This window comes from Choloepus didactylus, chromosome 11 (assembly GCF_015220235.1).
Source record: "Choloepus didactylus isolate mChoDid1 chromosome 11, mChoDid1.pri, whole genome shotgun sequence".
Taxonomy (NCBI): domain Eukaryota; kingdom Metazoa; phylum Chordata; class Mammalia; order Pilosa; family Megalonychidae; genus Choloepus; species Choloepus didactylus.
In genome coordinates this window covers 67,212,962-67,233,220 of record NC_051317.1, presented here as the reverse complement: position 1 = coordinate 67,233,220, position 20,259 = coordinate 67,212,962, and the positions used below count along the sequence as shown (strand labels likewise).

Below are 20,259 nucleotides of genomic sequence, written 5' to 3'. Positions count from 1 at the left end.
TTCCTTCAATTGATTACCTTGTTAAAAAAAAAAAAAAAAAAAATCTGATACCTACTAAGTGCAGGTCCCGTGGTAGGTACTGGGGACCCACAATAAACAAGAGGTGGTGTTTGTTGTCAAGGAGCTTTCGTTTTGGGAGTAGATACAAAAAGCAACTAAGTAGTGATAATAGAGTGTGACCAATGCAATACTTGACAGACGTACAGAATTCCATGGGAGTACGGTGAAAGGTGACCTAACCAGTTTTGCAGAGGTTATAGAGAGCTGCCCAGAAAGCCAAGATGTCAAAGATGAATAATAAGAGTTATCCGTTCACTGGGACAAAGTGGGTGAGGAAAGGAGGGATGGATATTACAGGTAAAGAAAACAGTAAGCAGCAAGAGGAATTTCAGTGTTGTGTTCTGGAAAATGCAAGGGGTTCCATAATATTATAGGACAAGAAGTGAGCTCATTCTGGCCTTGCATACCAGGCAGAGGAGAACAAAACTGATTCTGAGGAAATTGGTGAATCCAGTGAAGGGCTTAAGCATATGTAACAAGACCACTTTGGCACTTTATTTTAATTTGTTTTTCCTTTACTTCATTAGAATCAAATTAATCATGATAATTAAAAATCCAAATGGTCAAAAAAAAACTTATCATGAAAAATATTAACTTCCTACCCCACCACCCCAAGTCCTACTTCTGATCCTGATTAGAAGTCATAATTCTTTCAGCTGTTTCCTGTTGAAGTTACCTTCATATTATTTTTTAACTGTACTGCTATTTTTTTACTGATAATTTTAGATATTATTCAATGGTTTTTGGGTCTTTGATTCTGGAGGATTTAACTCTTTTTAACCACCACTCCCACCCACTTACCCCTCCCCTTCAATACTATTAAGTATTATTTTTGGTTACATATATGGGTTCTTTAGTGTGTTCTAGATGCTCCAGAAGATACATCATCTTCCTATCATCTCCTCCTCCCCTGACCAGTTATTAACTATATGATGATACTATGAACAACTGATTGTACACTTTGGAGGACTGTATGTTATGTGAATATATCTCAATAAAATTGCATTAAAAATAATAATAATAAATCAGATATAGTTTGCTATACTTCCCCCCTATTTTTTTCCTTGGTTGCCTCATCCATGGCCCTTTCATCCCTGGTCTCAAGTGTGTGTCAATTGATCTCCAGACCTGACATATGGCTGTCAACCTGGATGTTGTCCTTTACTCTCTTGGGTTTGAAACACTTTCTTGGATCCTGGGTTACTCCCCTTTTTGCTGGAGCACATCTTCTGATAGTTTTCTAAGAAAGGGTACAGAGATAAATTTTCTGAAAAATTTCTTTATTCTATCTTTACTTTGATTAGTAGTTTGGCTGGATATAAAACTCTAGGTTGAAATAATTTTCTTTCATAATTTCAAGAGTTTTTCCCCCTTGTCTTCTAACATCTAATATTACTTTAAGAAGTATGATTTCATTCTGGATCTCATTCTTTGAATGTAACCTCTTTTTTCTTTTCTCTCTGTAAGCATTTTGGATTTTCTCCTTAATCCTTGGCTTCTGATGTTGCACTATGATATACTTTTTTCATTTTACTGGATACTCAGTTTTGTCTTTTTCATCTGCAGATTACTATACTTCAGTTTTGGTAAATTTTCTTGAGTACTTTAAAATTTTCTCTCTCTAGTATCTCTTTAGTCTAGTATCTCCCTCTAGTATCTCTTTACTCCCTAGTTTAATCTTCTATGATTCTTATCTTATAATTCAGATCTTATGGCTCCACCTCTGGTAGCATCTCTAGAATTTATCTTTCAACTCTACTACTCATTTTTGTAGGGGGATGGGTGGCCCTATCACATTTTTGATTTCTAGGAGCCTTTCATTGTTTCTTATTCTTTTGCAAAATAGCAGTCTGTCATTGTTTATGGAATAAATAGGTTTTAAATCTCCCCAAGAATATCAGTAAGCACCTTTAGCATTTGTATGATTCCTGCATTATCTCTATGTTCTTCTCTTTCCTTGTTTTCACAGTTTACTTTGGTTTCTGTCTTCTATATTGAGGATTCTCCTTAACTTTCTGGTGATCCAAGGTCATTCATGCATGTTTAAGAGTGGAGCTTCAAAACCTTAGTGGAAGCTCATTGCACATGGACAGGGTTAGATGGTTTCCCTCCAGGGAGATCTTATAAGGAGCTGGCCAGTTTTTTAGGGGTCTCCCAACTGCCACTGTATAGACATGCTTTATCTGGGTGATTGTTTTTCTAATCTTTTGCCTTTGAGGCAGCTGCCTGACTGTGATATATGCATGGGAAGGGAACGTTGACCAGGAGGATCAAACTACTATAGCAGGAGCAGACTCTTATTAGTTCCCTTGGGTTTAGCCCTGAGTGTCACATCCTTCCACCATACCTGAATTGTCAGCCACTTTCATTCAGTTTCTCCAGGTAATAAATAAAACCCTGATCGTCTGTGGTAATTATGGGGAAGAGACAGGAGGGCATGTTGTAGGCATTAGTGCTCTTTTCATGGTGAGCATCAGAGAGTTGGATTTACCTGGTTGTTGGTATTTCTTTCACTGGGGAAAATGTCAACCTATATAGTTCTGTCACCTGCTCCCCTTTTTCCAGCCCCATGTCTCACCCCTCTCCATCTACCATACCAGCTACTTCTGTGTGTTAAGCCTTTCCAGTGTTCTGGATTGGGAACCACTTCTAGTGTGGTTACTGTCCCCTCCACATGCACATAAGGTCTGGATTCCTCTGCCCTAATAAATTAGTGTCTACATCTTTGTTTATTTTCTACCATTGAATGATTTTTTCAAATTACTCACCTGCTGAAGTCCCTAATTATGTTCTTTTTGCCCTTCTGGTTTATAGTCTGTTATTCTTTTAAATGACAATTTAGTGAAGGATGAGAGAGGGAATAAATATGTGTGTTCAATCTGTTTTCTTTAACTGAATACCATATGTTTGCAATTTAGATTCAGAATGTTTTACCTCAAGTAATTCCTTCAACTCATATATGGAATAAACATATTTTCTGGACCATAAGTTAATAACCATGATACGAACAGTATGAAAGACATTAAGACAGAATATTTGAAGTCGGGGCTATCCCAAAAAATTTGGAGTGTATGGCCATAGTTCCTACCTAATATCTACTCTATTGCACTCTTCTGTGTTTTCAATGTCGATGGTCTTAAGTAAAGTCACAAGCCAAGATGGAATAGTAATATGTAAGAAAAACTTGAACCCGTGCAACCCTCACCCACCAATTCCAAATTTCTCACTCTGTTTCCCCACCCCACCAATTTTTTACCAATATTTCAAGGGACTTAAATATAAAATTTTAGACTTGGACAGATTTTTAATCTAGATGAGGACCAGCCATTGGCTGAGAAAGAAAGACTTCCTTTTACTTTTTCAGATTTGGCACTGCACAATTCAACCAATGACTAAGGTTTTCAAATCTGCACTTTGTAGAAGGCACAGTTGGTCAAACTCAGTGCTCACTATTCCTTTGTTCAATTGTTTGAATTCTTTCTTTTTGCTTGTAATCTTCTCAACAAACACACTCTAAATGGGGCAAAACCTTTTCAGAATGTTCTCAAGGGCCAAAAAATTTAAGAATATGTACATAAGTATCCTCTTCAAAAGGGAAGAGATTTTATTTAAATAACTTGATAAGACGTTCAGTGTGGACGATGATAACCTGAGGGTCTGAAACGCCTCAGGTGAAAGTGATAAAGAAATGTCTGCTATTGAGTATCTGATTGAGGACAAACAAGAATTCAGGAGCTGCAGAAGACAGGAGAAAGCCAAAAAAAAAAGATTTCTAAATCACTTTGCTTATGAAAAGAATAGGAATTTGAAGGTGGGAAAAGAGTAAGCTCTGCAACAGAGCAGAGCATGACATTGAATAATAAGAATGTCTAATATTCGAATACATATTCATATATATGGAATAATAAAAATATCTAATATTCATACATACAGCAAAGAATATACTGCTCATTTCCACAAACTTTCAGGAAAGACTACTACCCTCACAAAGGCATAAGTTTAGGGGGGTTGTGTACTGGAATTACGGAGGACTGATCAAGGAAGATTGTTGAGTTCTGTGCTTGGATTGATCATGTAAAATGGAGTTGGCAGGCAAGGAACATCAGGGTGAACCTTGAACTGAAAAAATTCAGCAGAAACAAGAAGTCCAAGCCAGCAATGGCCGGGAATGCTGTAAATCATCTCCCCTGGAGAATCCTCAGAGAGAAAGGAAGGGACTTAAGGTTCCGCTCTAAGTTCAGAGTACATAGCTGACATCTGGGTTAGTTTTATGCAATGTCTCTGAGCCTTAAAAAATGGAAACAAAACCTGTAACTGTCTAAAAGAGGCTGAATCTCGTACTGTATCTGCATTTGAGGACAAGTAAAGATAAAGGCATTTAACCCAAGAAGGACACAATAGAACACCTCAGGAAATTCCTTTTGCTGAAGGCATTCTGGGGTAAGTCAAACAACCTCTTAGGGCAGGAAGAGGTGGTATTAAAGAAGGAATTTAAGTACTGGATGGGGGCAGGACAAGAGGACCCTGTGGTTCTTTAAGATCCTGAGAGTCTGTAATTCCAGGAGTTATGCAGATTCTGACCATTTCAATTTAGCCCAATTGAAACTTAAGTTAAAGTGATTTTATGTATAATGCCTCCAGGCTCTCAGTGAGGTTCAGCACACCACATGGTAACCCTTATTCTTGTTCAGGCCAATGATGGGGAAATGGAGGTCTTGCAAAAACTATTCCAGTATTTCCTGTTGGACATACCCAGTCATTCTCTAAAAACACTGAAAGGACAAGTGAACAGACTAAAAAGTGGAAAAGCTTCCAAAACTGAGGGTGGGGACTGGGAGAGGATTGAGTGGGGTTGAAGAATACGGCCTGCCTCTTACAGAGGTCTCCTGGTTGAGACTGGGTGTTCAGTTCTGTGAAAAGAGTTTGCACACTAAATAATTATATGTGTTTACAATGTTTTCGCAAAAGAAGACTCTGGGGACTCACATTTTAATTTGTCTTTTTCTTTAGGGAAAAATCAATAAACAGTGTCCACACTAACCTATCATTTTCTTCTTCTATTTTGAAGCTCTCCATAAGGGAGTTAACTTCTTCCAAAAAAAAAAAGGAAAATTCCTGGTTAGGCCACTTGCTTGCTTTGTGAATGACATTTGTGGTCGTCTATAACATATATAGCATGCTTTCTTATTGCTGCCTTTTTCATGCATGTTTTTCTTATTTGGGCATTTTTATGGAAGTGATTAAATATTTGGTTTCATGCTGGTGTAGAAATTGTGAAGATATAGAAAATACTCTCTGAAATCCAACTTACATATACCTACACAATTATAAACACACACACATATCACATTCCTAAGATATATGTGATCAGATAGTTTTTATTTGATTCAGCTTGCTTTCTTTTTCTTTTCTTCCTTCCTTTCTTTCTTTCTTTCTTTCTTTCTTTCTTTCTTTCTTTCTTTCTTTCCTCTCTCTTCTCTCTCTGTTTCTTCTGTGAGTGTGAAGGGAGGAAAATAAAGTAAATATGATTTCTATTTCATTTTAGGTTTGCTTTCTGAAAGAGGCAGCATTGTTTGGATGCTCAACTCCCTATTCTTACCCAGAGTTAAATGTTGTAGAAATGTTATTTCAAGCTTTATTCAGAATGATTGAAATATTTTTGCAGAGTGTCACCTTGCAAGCCATCATTAATGTTTACAGTTTCAATAGCAAGTTGTATTGCTCTAGTAACTCTTAAAGGGATATCCTTTCCCCACCCCACCCCACCACCAAAAAAAGCATAAAACTGAAGAGAAAGTAAAGTATGTAGGTCAAAAATTCCTGAATACTGACTAGCATTTAGTAAATTCCAAAATGTGTCCTCAAGAACCAGAATGTTTCTTATTCTATTAAATCAGTTTTATATAGTGTTGTATGATAAAAACTAACAATTTTAAGAGAAACCCTATGTTTTTTACCAGCAAATTCAATTTCTATTGACACTGAGGGAGGGGGTATATGAAAAGGTAAAACTGGGACTCTTGCCAGAATAAACTTTTTGTGAATAATTCTACAGCAATTAGAAAAGTAAAACAGCCTGTCCAATATTCCACATCTATCCATTGACTTAATAAGAGGGAAAAAAATTCTGTTCCATTTATTTATTTCCTAGAAGGTTTAATTGGAATATCTGGCTCCATTGCCATACAATTCAGTACTTGGGTCTGCATAATATTTATAATGCTAAAGCTGAATGGAGATTATATATGTGGATACATTTTCTAAAGACTCTATACATTATCATAAGAATGATTTATTAAGTCATGTTCAGAAACCTTATTTAGCTATCCATTTCTTTAGTTGCTAAAAAACACAAATGGATCACCAAATATCATTAACAGACCATGGTACAGTTTCAATTTCACAAAGTCATTTGCATTTGGGTGTGTCTTTATTTCTGTCCTGTGAATACATTTTTATTCAATGCAAATGCCAACATATTTCTATGCCTGTCTTTCATAATTTTTGAGTAGGGTTAAGACACGTAAACTTTGCTCACCAAGCAAGGTGAAGATCCCCTAAAAAATAAAAGGGTCTCTAATTAATGGCATTATCAAATAATTTGCAAGTTAGAAATATTTATAATTTACATAAGTCAATTCAAAGCAAAAACCTGACATGTACAATTTTCCTTTTCACAACAACAATGTGTAGTGTTCACTATTTCAACAACAAAAGAATTGGTTTGAATCTTGGCACCTTTGCTACCAATTTATGTACACTTCAAGGAGTCCCCTGACTTCTTTGAGACCCAGTTTTATCATCTTTAAAATAGAGATAAATATGCTTGTCTAACTTGCAAATGAATATGATGAACAAATTAGAATATATGTGAAAGGTTAGAATATAAAGTGGTATGCAAATAATACAAAACCAGCATAATCTTTAATTTGATCAAAGTTATTTCCAAGTTTTATCTCGTTCCTGTCTCTGCCCTCTGAAGGAGGTACTAATGCTTGAGCCACAGGAGGATAAAGAGAAATGAAACTCTTCCCCTCCCACTAAAAAAAAAAATACTGTCTGTGCCTTCAAACTGTAGAATTGCCTTTTGTGGCCATGTCCTAGCTACCAAGGACTGAGGGCTCCATCAACAAGATACCCCTGAAAGAAAATCTACTTTGTGACTGATTTCCTGACTTCATGAAGCCAGAAGAAAGAAAAACAAACTTTGGAACATCTCATCAGACAAGCACATGATAACCACACAGGCCTCTTTCTAGGGCTCAGAAGTCAGATGGACTTTGTACCTGTTTGTCCTCCCAGCCTCCCTGGTGTGAAGCAGACAGGAAAGACAAGGTCATTTCACAAATCATCTGACTCCACCTTGAAATCAGAAACCCAGAGAAGAAAGCACTTGGGGAGTTTAGGGGCATCAAAGAGGGGTCCTGGCCTGGGCATTCTTATAAGGCCTAAATGTTAAGGGGAGAGTGGTTAATACAACTCAGCAGATTATTGATTCCTGGAGGAGCTCCTCTGGCACACACAGATGTCTGGGTTCACCTCTGAAGGAAATCAGGCACACAAAGCCAGACACTCTCTAAGGGGTACAAGAACATCCAGGGTCTGAATCCAGAGCTTCTAAATCCTACAATGATATTAGTTTTGCTGATTAAACTTTTTTTAAAAAAAGCTCCATTTGGGAAACTTTGTAAGGTAAATCATAGAAATCCTAGAGAGCGGGAGCTACAATTTGTTTATTTCCAGCACCCTACCCAGTAAATGGCACATAGGAAATGTTGAATGAATGAATGAATGAATGAACTGCATGGAACACATAATTGTAGTAGTGATTTTAAATTTTTTTGTGTCAAAATTTTCAACCATAAATAGAGAAGATAGTATATTGAACCCACATATACCTATCATTCTGCCCCAACAATCTTGTTTTGCTTATTCCACAGATAAGTTTAGGTTATTTTAAAAAAATAGCCCAGATATCATATAATTTCACCCATATGTACTTCACTAAATAAAGACACATAAAGACAGTGCATTTGCACACTTGACAAAATTAACTTCTTAATATCTTCTAAAATTAAAATCTCTGCCTCAAAAATATCTTTCAACACAAGATTCACAAGATTATATATATATATATTTTTTGTCTCGTAAGTGTCCATAAACCGAGAATAGTCTTTCCCACCCCAGTCCACTTCCTTTCGTTAACACTGTTATCTTGAAGAAACAAGGTTGTCCTACACAGTGTGTCACATTCTGGATTTGGCTGACACACCTAGAGGTGTCATTGAATTTGTTCCTCTATCTGTTCATTTCCCCTAAACTTATAAGTATATGTAGAAGCTTGATTAGATTCGGTATATTCCAAGTATATCTCAAAGTTGTGTGTACTGCCTCCTGCATCTCACAGAAGTGATCTTGTGACAAGTACCAAGCATCAGGAATTAATTTGGCTTGCCTATAAGCCAAGTATAGAATATGGTAGGTCTATATGCCAGATCTACTAGAAATCAGATCCTTGGTTAAATAATACATACTCTTGTTGTGGTTGTATTTGTTTTAATTGGATCTATATTGGTACAATAATCAACTAGGTACAGCTATTTTGTCAAACCAGGACAAGAAGAAGATGGTGAACAAATTGAGGAGATATTCCCCTTATTAGAGGAGGAATGTCACTCATGTGTGGATAATCATTTCTAATTTGGAAGAGTAGGTAAGAAGGGGAAGCTAAAGCATGACAACTTGGGACTGCAATAATTTGCTGATAGAGTCATTGAAAAATACTGATGATGGGAACCTTAGCAATCATCTACTCCAGTCATTCTCGAGCTTATCGAGGGTGAAACCCTAAAAGACAGGGAGGTCTTTTCAGAACATCATTAAATAAAATCTTTAATTTCATCCTATCCTTTAGGACTAATTTAATTGGACAAAAATAAAACTCTGTTTTATATTTGCGAGTCTGCATTGTAACATAATTGGGAGGAGGGAAAAAACAGGCTAGAATTCAACGTTCAAAAAATATTTGTGTCTACTGCATGTTAGCAATGTGTCTGGAAAAACAGCAGTTGTTAAAGCAGACAAAAGTCCTGCCCTCATGGAGCATGCATTCTAATTTGGGTATGAGGAAACAGATAATAGATACATTAACAAGTAGAATGTGTCAGATGTTAAAGTATATCATTTGGCGACAGGTGCTAAGGAGAAAATGTAAATCTGAGCAGAAGGATAGGGTAGTGGGGCAGCATTCTAAATATGGTGGTCAAAACACTCCCCATATGGAGGTGACATTCAAGCAAATATTTAAGGGAGTCAAGGGAGCTAGATGGTCTTCATGGATCTGGGGGAAGATGGTCTAGACAAAGGGAGTAGCGAGTGCAAAGGCCTGAGAAGGAACAGCAAGAAGGCAGAAGAGGCTGGAGTGAAGCAAGTGAGGGGGAGAACAGGAAGAGCAGGCACCAGGGAGGTAAAGAGGGGGAGCCAAGGACTTTGGCTTTGACACTGATGGAGAGGGGAGTTTTTGATGGGTTCCAAACAAAGGTGTGTTATTATTTGACATGTTTCATGAGGATCACCATCTGCCATGTTGACATTAGATAGTGGAAGGGATCAGAGTGAAAACAGTTAGAGGTTATTGCAATAATCTACATGAGAGATGGCGATGGCTTGGATCAAGATTGTGGCAGTGGAGATGCAAGAAACCATCAGATAATAAGAGCAATATGTAAAAGCGTGCTGTTTTTTTTTTCTTTTCTTCATGTACTGATCTGCTATATATATAAGTGTTTTATCACTTGCTAGCATTCATTACCAGATAAGGGAGGCAAGCACCAAAAGTTTAAGAATTCTTTTTATGAGAAAATGTTAAAATGAAAAGAAACTAATGGTTTCCTTATTCCTGCAGTTAACAATGATAGCTATCATATGCCTGCTATTTGCCAGGAATTTGTTATTTAACATTCATTATTATATCATTTAATCCTCACAATAAACCTGCAGCACAAGCATTGTTTTCCCATTTTCCAAATGAGAAATTTAAGGTTCAAGGAAGTTAAGCAGTTTTATCCAATCATACAAATAATTACTGATAGAGCCAGGATTCTAATTTATATTTGTCTAATCTCAAACCCATGTTGTTTCCATTGTGCTACACTGTGAGTTACGAAAAGAAAAATCATTATTTATTTGAGTATCCAATCACTGTGGTCAAGATCTTAGAACATCATATTCCAGAGACTTCATTTCCAGGCTCTTTATTTGCAGGTAGTTGACTAATTAACTTGATTGACTATTATTGGCCAGGAATATTATGAAAAGAGACCCTTCAGTAGTCAAGATGCTAGGAGAGAGAGAGGCTGGTTACATAATCTATGGTGGCTGGAGCGGTCCCCAGTGTTCACAAGAGCCACTTGTGTACATCTCTTTCCAACCTCTGCATTCAGTGTTGTCATTTGCTAGTGTGGAGTCAGCCATGGTGGTGTATTTACTCCACAGAAGTTAACAAACATCATAAATAAAGGCTTTTTTATTTAGAGACCTGTTTACCAGTCTGCTATTGCCTATAAATCAACATCAAACATCCAGAACTAAATACAAAGCTGTGTCTGCCTGTCTGTATGTGTATGTAAAAGAGATGCAGAGACAGAGAGAGCACTACCCATACACTAGATGTGGCTAGTATCTACCATTGGTGAAAAACAAAGCCAAATAAAACTGCCTGTTGCTCAATATGAACCAAAATAACAGAAAGTGCCCGCTATACTATATGAGGTAAGCATTTCAGCAGCAGTTGAAGAGTTCTAGACATTTTGGGGAAGATGTAGCCTTGGTGTTTTTTGAAAAAATACAATTTTGTTGAGCTCAATTCTTCCATAGAAGAATGAGATGACATCAGTCCAGGCAGAGTCCTCTTTAATGGGTTTCAAGGGCCTCAACTCCCCTCTCAACAGAAGTCAATGATCAGGTTTTCTGCCCTGGGCTGGCCTGCAGGAATGTCCATTTGGCAAAGGGATATGAAGGAGGAGAATCAGTCTGCATATTGACGAAATATGATTTACGTGACATGGGAGGGAAAAATCAGGGTAGCTCCATTTAGATGGAGTCATTATATCTCAAAGTCAAGCAGAAATGGTGTGAAGGATATTGGTTATTTTGGATTTTGCCCACCATGTATATCTTCCACCAGTATTCCTTCTAAAATAAAGCATCTTATATATTGCACCAACACCAACACACACACACGCACACATATTTTCTCCCACCTCCATTTTCACAAATCTCTCTTAAAACATTTCTTACGTAAAATCTCCCTATTACAGTGGCCCTTTACTGCTGTGCTCGGTCACAATGTGTAATGCCCCATTTTCTCTTCTCCCTCTTGCTGACCATTGTCCAGTATGGGTCAGACCCAGGCTAAAGGCCAAGGCAGGGCTTTTTCCTTGTGGTCAAAGCTCAGACACTGGAGGCATCCCGGAAAGGGTGCTGAGGTCATGATCAAGTCCAGAAAAGTTAATCCAAATGAGGCCGTTGATCTAGGGAGAAAGGAACAACAGGAGCTAAGATATAAAGCCAAAGTGATAGAGAAGGACAAGGAGCCTGGAAAGCTGAAGGCAAGGGGCAATGATGGGAATGTGTTCAGACTGAATTCCAAATTTGGGCTGGAGAGCCAATCCACTTACAGCTTTTTTATTTCTTTGTAACTTTCTAATTTCTTTGTAAATTTCTAATGAGAGGCAGGGTTAAAAGTATGGAAACTGGAGCCAGGCAACTGGGTTTGAAGCCTGGCTTTGCCATTTCCCAGCTATCGGATCTTGTCAGTTTTCTTGGTTTCCTCATCTGCAAAATTGAATTAATAGTAGGTTTATAACTCACAGGATTGTTAGGATTAAATAAATTAATATTTGTAAAGTACTTAGAAGAGTGTCTGTATAAAATGACCTAAAAGTAAAACACCTACATACCCAGCATCAAGCATAAGGAAAATAAATTTCCAACATGACTGGAGCTCCCTTACTTAATTCCCCTCCCTTTGCTCAGAGGTAACCATCATCTTGAATTTGTTACATATCATCCCCATACATTTTTATATAGATTTATATAAATATTGTCCAAGTAGTAAGTAATTTTGTGATCTATATAAATATTGTCCAAGTAGTAAGTAATTTTGTTTTTCATATTTTAACCATGTATAAATGCTTTAGGTATTCTTCTGAAACTTGGTTTGCTTGCTCAGTTCATCTGTGTTAGTATATGCAGTTCTGGGTTGTACATCCATGTCACTCCAATTGTTAGTGTAGTCTCAAGGTCTGCTTCCACTACAATTTATTTGCCTTTTCTCTTGATGATGGATACTTAATTTGCTTCTTTGTTTTTTTTATTTTGTTTTGTTTTGTTTTTTGCTATTATAAGCATTCTTGAGCATACTTCTTGCAAATGAGTGAGAGTTTTAGGATGTTTTAGAAGTGAAATTTCTGAGGTTTAAGGTAAGCTTATTTTCAAATTTACTTGGTATTTTTAAAATTATTCTTTAAAGACATTTGAACAAATTTACAGTATCATCAGCAGTGTACTATGTACTAAGGGCTACTGTAAACCCTTTAGTCATATTACCTTATTTAATCCTCATAACAAGACTATGAAAGAAATGCTGTTATTTCCCTTACTTTAGAGATGAGTTCAGCAATATTCCTTTATCACACAATGGTAAGCTTTGGAGCTGGGATTTATACCTAGACACTGTGGTCCAGAGCTGTACTGAATGTAAAATAGTAAATCATAAGGAGCCAAGATATTCTGACCAAAAATACTATAAGACTGATGAAAAGATTTTGTGAAGCAGGTGAGACTTTCACCAGACCTTCAAGATAGGAACAATTAAGAGGGAAGGTTAATTTTCTTTTGGTATGGTAGAAGTATATTGGAAGGAATGAAGTTATTTCAGGATATTTGTTTTTCCCATTGCTTTGCTTTGTTTTGTTAGGAAATGTTTTTTTATTTGAAAAATAAAGAAATTTAAAGTAGGAAAAAAAAAAAAAGAGGAAAGGTAATGATGAAGACCTCCCAGGCAGAGGAATCTGCAGGCTCACAGAATGTGCTTATGGTACAGCAGTGACAGTGTTCAGACTAAAACTGGGGGTGAAGGTGGGGGGCAGGTCTCAGGGCACAGATATTGTCCCCACCCCAAGTCCTTCACAACCATTCTCTTCAGTTCAAGAGAAACACTGTAGTGACACAAAAATGAAGTCCAAGGAACTAATCTAAACTCCCACCCTTCCTCTGACCTTGAGCCCCCAGCTCAGGGACCATCTCTCCCACCAAAAGTCCATCTGTCCAATGAGTAGAAAAATGGGGACAAAAACTAAATGAAAAATAGTGTGGGATGAGGGGGATGGAATGTTTTAGGTGTTCTTTTTTTACTTTTATTTTTATTTATTTATTTTTTTAATTAAATTCAGTTTTGTTGAGATATATTCACATACCATACAATCATCCATGTTGTACAATCGTTTATAGTACCATCATATAATTATGCATTCATCATCCCAATCTATTTTTGAACATTTTCCTTACACCAGAAAGAATAAGAATAAGAATAAAAAATAAAAGTAAAAAAGAATACCCAAATCATTCCCCACCCCCATCCCACCCTATTTTTCATTTAGTTTTTGTCCCCATTTTCCTACTCATCCACCCATACACTGGATAAAGAGAGTATGATCCACAAGGTTTTCACAATCACCCTGTCACCCCTTGTAAGCTACACTGTTACACAATCATCTTCAAGAGTCAAGGCTACCGGGTTGGAGTTTGATAGTTTCAGGTATTTACTTCTAGCTATTCCAATACATTAACACCTAAAAAGGGTTATCTATATAGTGTCTACGAATGTCCACCAGAGTGACCTCTCAACTCCATTTGGAATCTCTCAGCCACTGAAACTTTCTTTCTTTTCATTTAGCATCCCCCTGAGTAAGGAAAATGTTCAAAAATTGATTCTGGTGATGAGTGCACAACTATATGATAACTGATTGTATATTGTGGATGATAGTAGGGTATATGAATATATCTCAATAAAACTGTATTTTAAAAAAAGTCCATCTATTCATTGAATTGCAGTCCTTTTCTCTATTATTTTCTATTTTAAGATTTTTTTTTCTATCCCCTGTGGCCAAAAGGATGAGTCCAGTCTGCTTTCCTTGTGACAAACCTTCAACATTTGAAAGAGCTCTGGTAGTATCAGGGTCCTCTCCCCGACCCAGTCCACATGCCAGAGGCTCCTCTTGCCCTGGGCACACACACCCAATTCAGTCAGTCCACAGTGGCGGAGCTTCCAGCCATGCTCAGGTCCCAGGAGGAATCCCTCGTTGTCAAAGCCACCCTTCTTTACACACCCTTTCATTTGCCAGTGTCTTTTGCATGAAGGGGGTATTCACAGCTGCATATTATTTTCCAGGTGTGGTCAGAGGACAGTGAACACTTGGAGTTGTCACTAGCCTCCATAATTATGGTTGAGCCATGCTGCATGAGTCACATGGGTCTACATCATTTAGAAGACTTGGGAATAGTTCTTTGCTCTGTCTCCTACCTTGTGAACAGAGGAAATTCAAGGCTTCTGTGCTTATACTTCTTAATGATTAGAAACAGGAATAGTTGCCTTAACCTGTTTGACAACGATGTTGTGAAGATGAATATCAGATTGGTACAAAAGACCGTACCATCAATAAAAATGGATAGGAAGATTGTGTAATGGCTGTACATCCATAATGTGATGGAATTTAACCTTGTTTTGTTATCACGGGGTCCTTTGATAATCCATTGAAATCTCTGGCACACCTCCCCAGACAATGGACATACACATGGACACACATTCATAAGCTTCACCAATGTAATTGGGGAGTTAAATTACCCTAGGCCCCACACATGGTTTCCCTCCAATCACCAATTAAGGTGAGATTTTAAGCCTGCAAATTAAATGAATAGAGCAAACAATACTCTTTTTTGGCTCACAAGTGGCTGTTCCAGTTTAGAACTGAGGTTATCACGCCAGCTCAGGGATCCCAGACCAGTACTTGGACACAGGTAGAGTGCAGTGAAGTTTGGGGGATTCAACTGAGGGCCTATGGATGGTGAAACCCCTTCCTCAGTAATAGCAACAGATCTCTGAAGTAAATAAGGTTGGTCTTTAGTGCCACTTTTCTCATTTTCTGCCTCCCCCCACCCCCGCCCCGCCCCGCCCCGCCCTTTCAATATCACCATGACAGCAGAAATGCACTCATCTCTCTCTGAGGAGATGAAATTAATCCATTAAAGTAATCTTAATATGTTAGGAAAGTAGGGTCTGGGTATATCTCACTGAAGCAGTCAACCTTAGGAAAGAGCACTACAGCCAGAAAAGCACAGTGATCTGAACACATGGCTCATAACAACGGAATTTTGGATGTTGCTGTTGGAAAAAGTTTGGAACAAGAACATCTTTCCAGCAATAATAATGACAGTTTTATAGCATTTATGTAATCTTGAACTTTCCAAAGTCCTTTCATGTGCATGGCTTCTTTGCTTCCCACCAAAGCCAGCATGGGAGGGGGTAAGAGGGAATTCCCATTTTACAGAAAAGAAAATTGAGTCTCTGAGAAGTTAGGTGACTTGTCCTAAGTCTTGCAGTTAGTAAGAAATGGAGCTAGGACTCTAACCCAGATTTGATTCTAAATCCCATTTTCTTTTGCTGTATCATGAAGACAATCATGTACCTAACACACAGTTTCAGTTTTCAAGTAGCTACTTTGAAGCCAAGGTTTAGTATGACTTCAGGGATGGCAGAGGTTCATCTCAGGAGCTGGAAGCCCTGTAATCTCCTCTCTTTCTAGGTATCCTTAAGCTGCAGGGTAGAATTGATAATTGCCTCCATTGCTCAAAAATAGGGGAAAAATCTCCCCCTGATCTTACCATTACCTGGTAATGAACAGTACCTTTAACAATGAACAGTACCTTTCATTACACAGTACGAGACAGGATATAAAATGCAAATATCTGAGACTAGGTCAATGCAAATGGCTGATATCAGACCTTTCTCTGAAAACAAGTTTTGGCAGGGGAGGGGTAGGAAGAGAAAGACACCGTCAGAGCCAGGACACCACCTGAGGTGACAGAGAGCTGGAGGGAGAAAAAAACACCCCGGGCCAAGGATAAGTGGCACCTGCCTCTAAACTTTGAGGCTCTGAATTTGAAGGAATTCCTCCCTCCCACTCCCCATAGTTCTCATCCCTCCCAGAATAACTAAATGAGTATCCTCTTGACCTCAGAGAAATGCAGCGTTTCTCAAAATGTGGTCCCCAACACTATGGCCTCAGAATCACCCATAAGTTGGTTAAACACCCAGACACCTAAGAACTTCCTACCCCCTTCCACACCCCCACCCCTCCACCCCTTTCCAATCTGGGTCTCTGAGGCTGGGCCCAGGAATTTGCCCTGGCAGCAAGCTCTCAGGGTGACTCCTGTGGACCTGAAAGCTGGAGAGTTACTGTTTGGGAGGTAGAATTGGAAAATGTGAATCCTGATGGACACTCACCTTTGAAAGACCTAGAGGAATATGCCTCAAGGAAAGCTATTTATAGAAATGATTTTACAACTATTCTTTTCCTTACCTTAAAATCATGTGGTATTATTTTAATTATACAAACCTGTGCATATATTGCTTCTCTTAGATGAGTTAATGTGATCTATATCTGCATGCAGGCTATTTTAATTTCTTTTCCCTTCTTAGTTGGCTTGCACCCCCTTTTATTCCCCTGATCTACTCTCATTTCCACCAGATCCCTAGTATTCCATATTGCAATCTGGCATGCATTCTCCCTTGTAATCACACATACACGCACACAAACATGTATACTCAAACCTACATGGGTGGGTGTTGCTTTCTGTATTATGAAAATAGAAACACATTTTACATTCTTTTCTGTATCTTGCTTTTCTCACCCAACAATACCTAATAGAAATCATGTTCCATATCAGGAAATATAGCTCCAATTTATTTTTTTTAATGATAGTCTATGATTTCACACTGTGCGTGAATCATAATTTATTCAGCCCATTGACTGGCATATTTTCTTCCCAGCTTCTTGCTGCTATGAACAATGCAGAAATTAACATCCTTGTATTTTAATTAAGTAATTATTTCTTTAATATTCCTGCTTTTATTTCTAGGAGATTGATTCTTATTCATAGGATAGGGAACTATGTAAGTGTTTGCTATAATAATAATTAATATTAATATTCTTGCAGGGGCTATATGTATTTTATTTTAATAACTCTTGCCAGCTTGCTTGTGAAGTAAGACAGTATTTTAACCAGTAATTCCTATGTGAGTACTCTTTTCCCCCCTTACAACTTTTCACTATAAAAATTTATATTGGTAGTGAAATGTAATTAGTTATGTAAATTTATAATATTTGGATTATAAATGTCCTTCATCTTACAACATTCCAAATTTTCCAATTATCCTAATGCTGTACCATTTGAGTCTTATTAATATTTCATATCACAAGTAAGTAATAAATATTGCGCTCCTAGATCCTATACAGGTGTAACCAAGAAAACAAAGCAACTAACAAAACAAAACAAACACAGGCTGCCTTCGATGCGATTGTCCTTCAAATACTTTGGGTGATATATGTTCATTTGTTTGTATGTATGTACGAATGTGAAAAAGCCTTCAATATTTCCCTCTCTTTGTCGCAGCCAAATCCAATAGTCGGATAGGACCAGTTTTTCTGCATTTTCAAATATGAAGGATCAATCAAGGTCAAAGAACATTTCCTGGGAAAAATCTATTCTCTTCTTTTTTCTATGACACTGAGGGGGATGGGGAGGACCTTGTTAGATGCACGTCAACCAATCCTTGTTTGATTTGAACTTCTGTATGTATCCAGCAAGGCATCGAGGTGCAAGACAGTTCACCTCATGGATGATTCCAAAGTGCCATTTCCAGTTCATGTGGAATGGCAGGATTCAAAATGGGAAGGTTAATGGAGACAAGAGCAGTAGGGAAGGGGGTAGAAGTGGGGGTAGAGAGGCGAGAAAGCATTAGGTCTGCGAGCTAAAGTGGGGAAAAAAAACACGGTTTAATTGTGGAAGAAAAGATACACACATAGGATAGCTTACACATGCAGTTGCTGTGGAAGCACATTCCAGGAAAATCTTAAGAGATTACTTTAATAATAAACCATGCATTCTTCAGCAAGCCATCACGGGATTAACTACCCCTTTCCTAGACTGGGAGCACAGCCGTCAGTTTTATTTTATTTTTTTCCTTCTCCCTCACAGGCAGGTTTTGTGCAAGGGGAAGTATCATGTAAGCACTATAGTTTTTCAAACACTGCATTATATTTTTCCTCACCTCAATTTTCTAAACATTAATTTGGGTGGTGATAAGAAAAGTCTATAGTCTAGGCAGGGTTAACATCTAGGCGGACTCTCCCAGAAATCAGCTTTGGCGTGATTCTCCCAAGGCAAGGTTGGTCATTTTATACCTGCTATGCATTTTAGAACAACTAGATGCGACAGGAGACAATGGTTCACCAGGGATAAAAAGGATTAAATTCATTTTCTTTCTTTTTATTTTTCTTAATGTGAGCAGGATATCGGATCACTGCCAGAAGCAAGATCAGCACACTAGTGATATAAAAATGTACTTCAAACCAGACTTCACCAACTGTCTACTCTTAAGATTTCTGTGTAAAACATCAGAGATGACCATTTTATGCTGTATATGTAAATCCACTGCTCACAGATGAAACTGTTTTCACTAAAATCTTCTTCTGAAACCACAGCTCATTGCAGATGAAATCATTTTTCTTCCTCTGGCTTTTTAGACAAATCCTTTCCATTTAGCAGGGTAGAACAAACATAAATTAACATTTCTTGTTAAGAGTCTTTCAATTTAAAAAAATAGATTCCAGTGGTAATTTCTGAGTTAAGAAAATATTACATACAGAGATTAAGAGACACCCACTTCTTTCAAATTTTCAAAGCCTCTATTTGCCTGACATAAGCTGTCACTTTTCCAGCTACTTGGTATTTAGAAGTGAAACAATTACTCCGGACTTCTGGATGTTAGAAATAAAGCACTACATCCAAAGATGTATCAGGATTGCAGTGTGCTGCATAAATGTTATAAATGCCATCCTAGGACTAAAATCTATATACCTATTGTCATTCACACAGTCATGTTTAAATAATAGCAAATGACCTCAGAGGATTATAGAAAACTGTCAGCACCACCCACCCTACCCTCCACCCTCACCCTGAGGTGCTCAGGAGGAGGGGTGGGGAGTGGAGAAGACACGTGGCAGAAGTAGTAGAAGCAAGTAGAGGTGTGTTCTCACACAGTTGTGCTGGCCTGCACCCCTCAGTCAACCAGGCGCCCTGGATTTTCCAAGCCTGACCTACTTGAAAGCAGGACTGCCACTCATATTGAGCTACCCCAAATTACACAGTGGCTTTGCAGTCAGGGGTGTATTGGACCACAAAATCCATCCTTGGTATCCCACGAGCCTGATTTGAATCCCCAGTTTCCAGAGGTGAAATGCAAATCCATTGTGTTGCTTAATCAATAAAACCAGTAACCCCCTCAAATCCAAATCACAATTTGGCCTTGTTAAATTCAGCACACACTGTCTCCGACTTAAAAAGGGGGGTGGGGATGGAGATATACCTTACGCAAGAATAATTTCATAATTCTTAAAAAGTAACTCAGCTTCTGTGGATGTTTTACTTCTGTGATTTAAAAATAGGAAGAAAATGATTTCCCAGCCTTAATGTTCACTAAAATATGCTGAGGAGGGTCTCCTGCTGCTAAGCACTGTAGGTCAATATTTCAAAATATCATGTTTTTAATGTATATGAAATGCTTAGGGGATTTGTGCAGATAAAGGAGTTGTGTGCCTGCATCTGGATGGACAGCCTATATTTCATTTTTGTTCATATCAGGTATATAGCTTATTTAGGTAGACTATATAGAAGTGAACATTTCTTGTTTATACTGATTTCATAGAAAGAATTGGTTTTGTATCTGTATAGACACAATGATATTTCCTATATAAATACAGCGTGATTTACATATACACGCACAGAGCAACAGGTTCCGCCACATCTGAAATGACAGAGACGCGAATTCCTTTTAAGGAGGCATTAGCACTTTAAACT

General features: G+C 37.8%; 1 protein-coding gene across 3 annotated transcripts in view; it reads left to right on the top strand.

Annotated features, from left to right (window-relative positions):
- The first annotated feature begins 4,315 nt into the window (after window positions 1-4,315).
- DAB2 (DAB adaptor protein 2) overlaps window positions 4,316-20,259 on the top strand; it is a 75,287-nt gene continuing 59,343 nt past the window's right edge. For all 3 annotated transcript variants that reach the window (XM_037798872.1, XM_037798871.1, XM_037798868.1), the window contains exon 1: window positions 4,316-4,500. The gene's annotated coding sequence lies outside the window, so the exon portion shown is untranslated. The remainder of the gene's footprint in view (window positions 4,501-20,259) is intronic.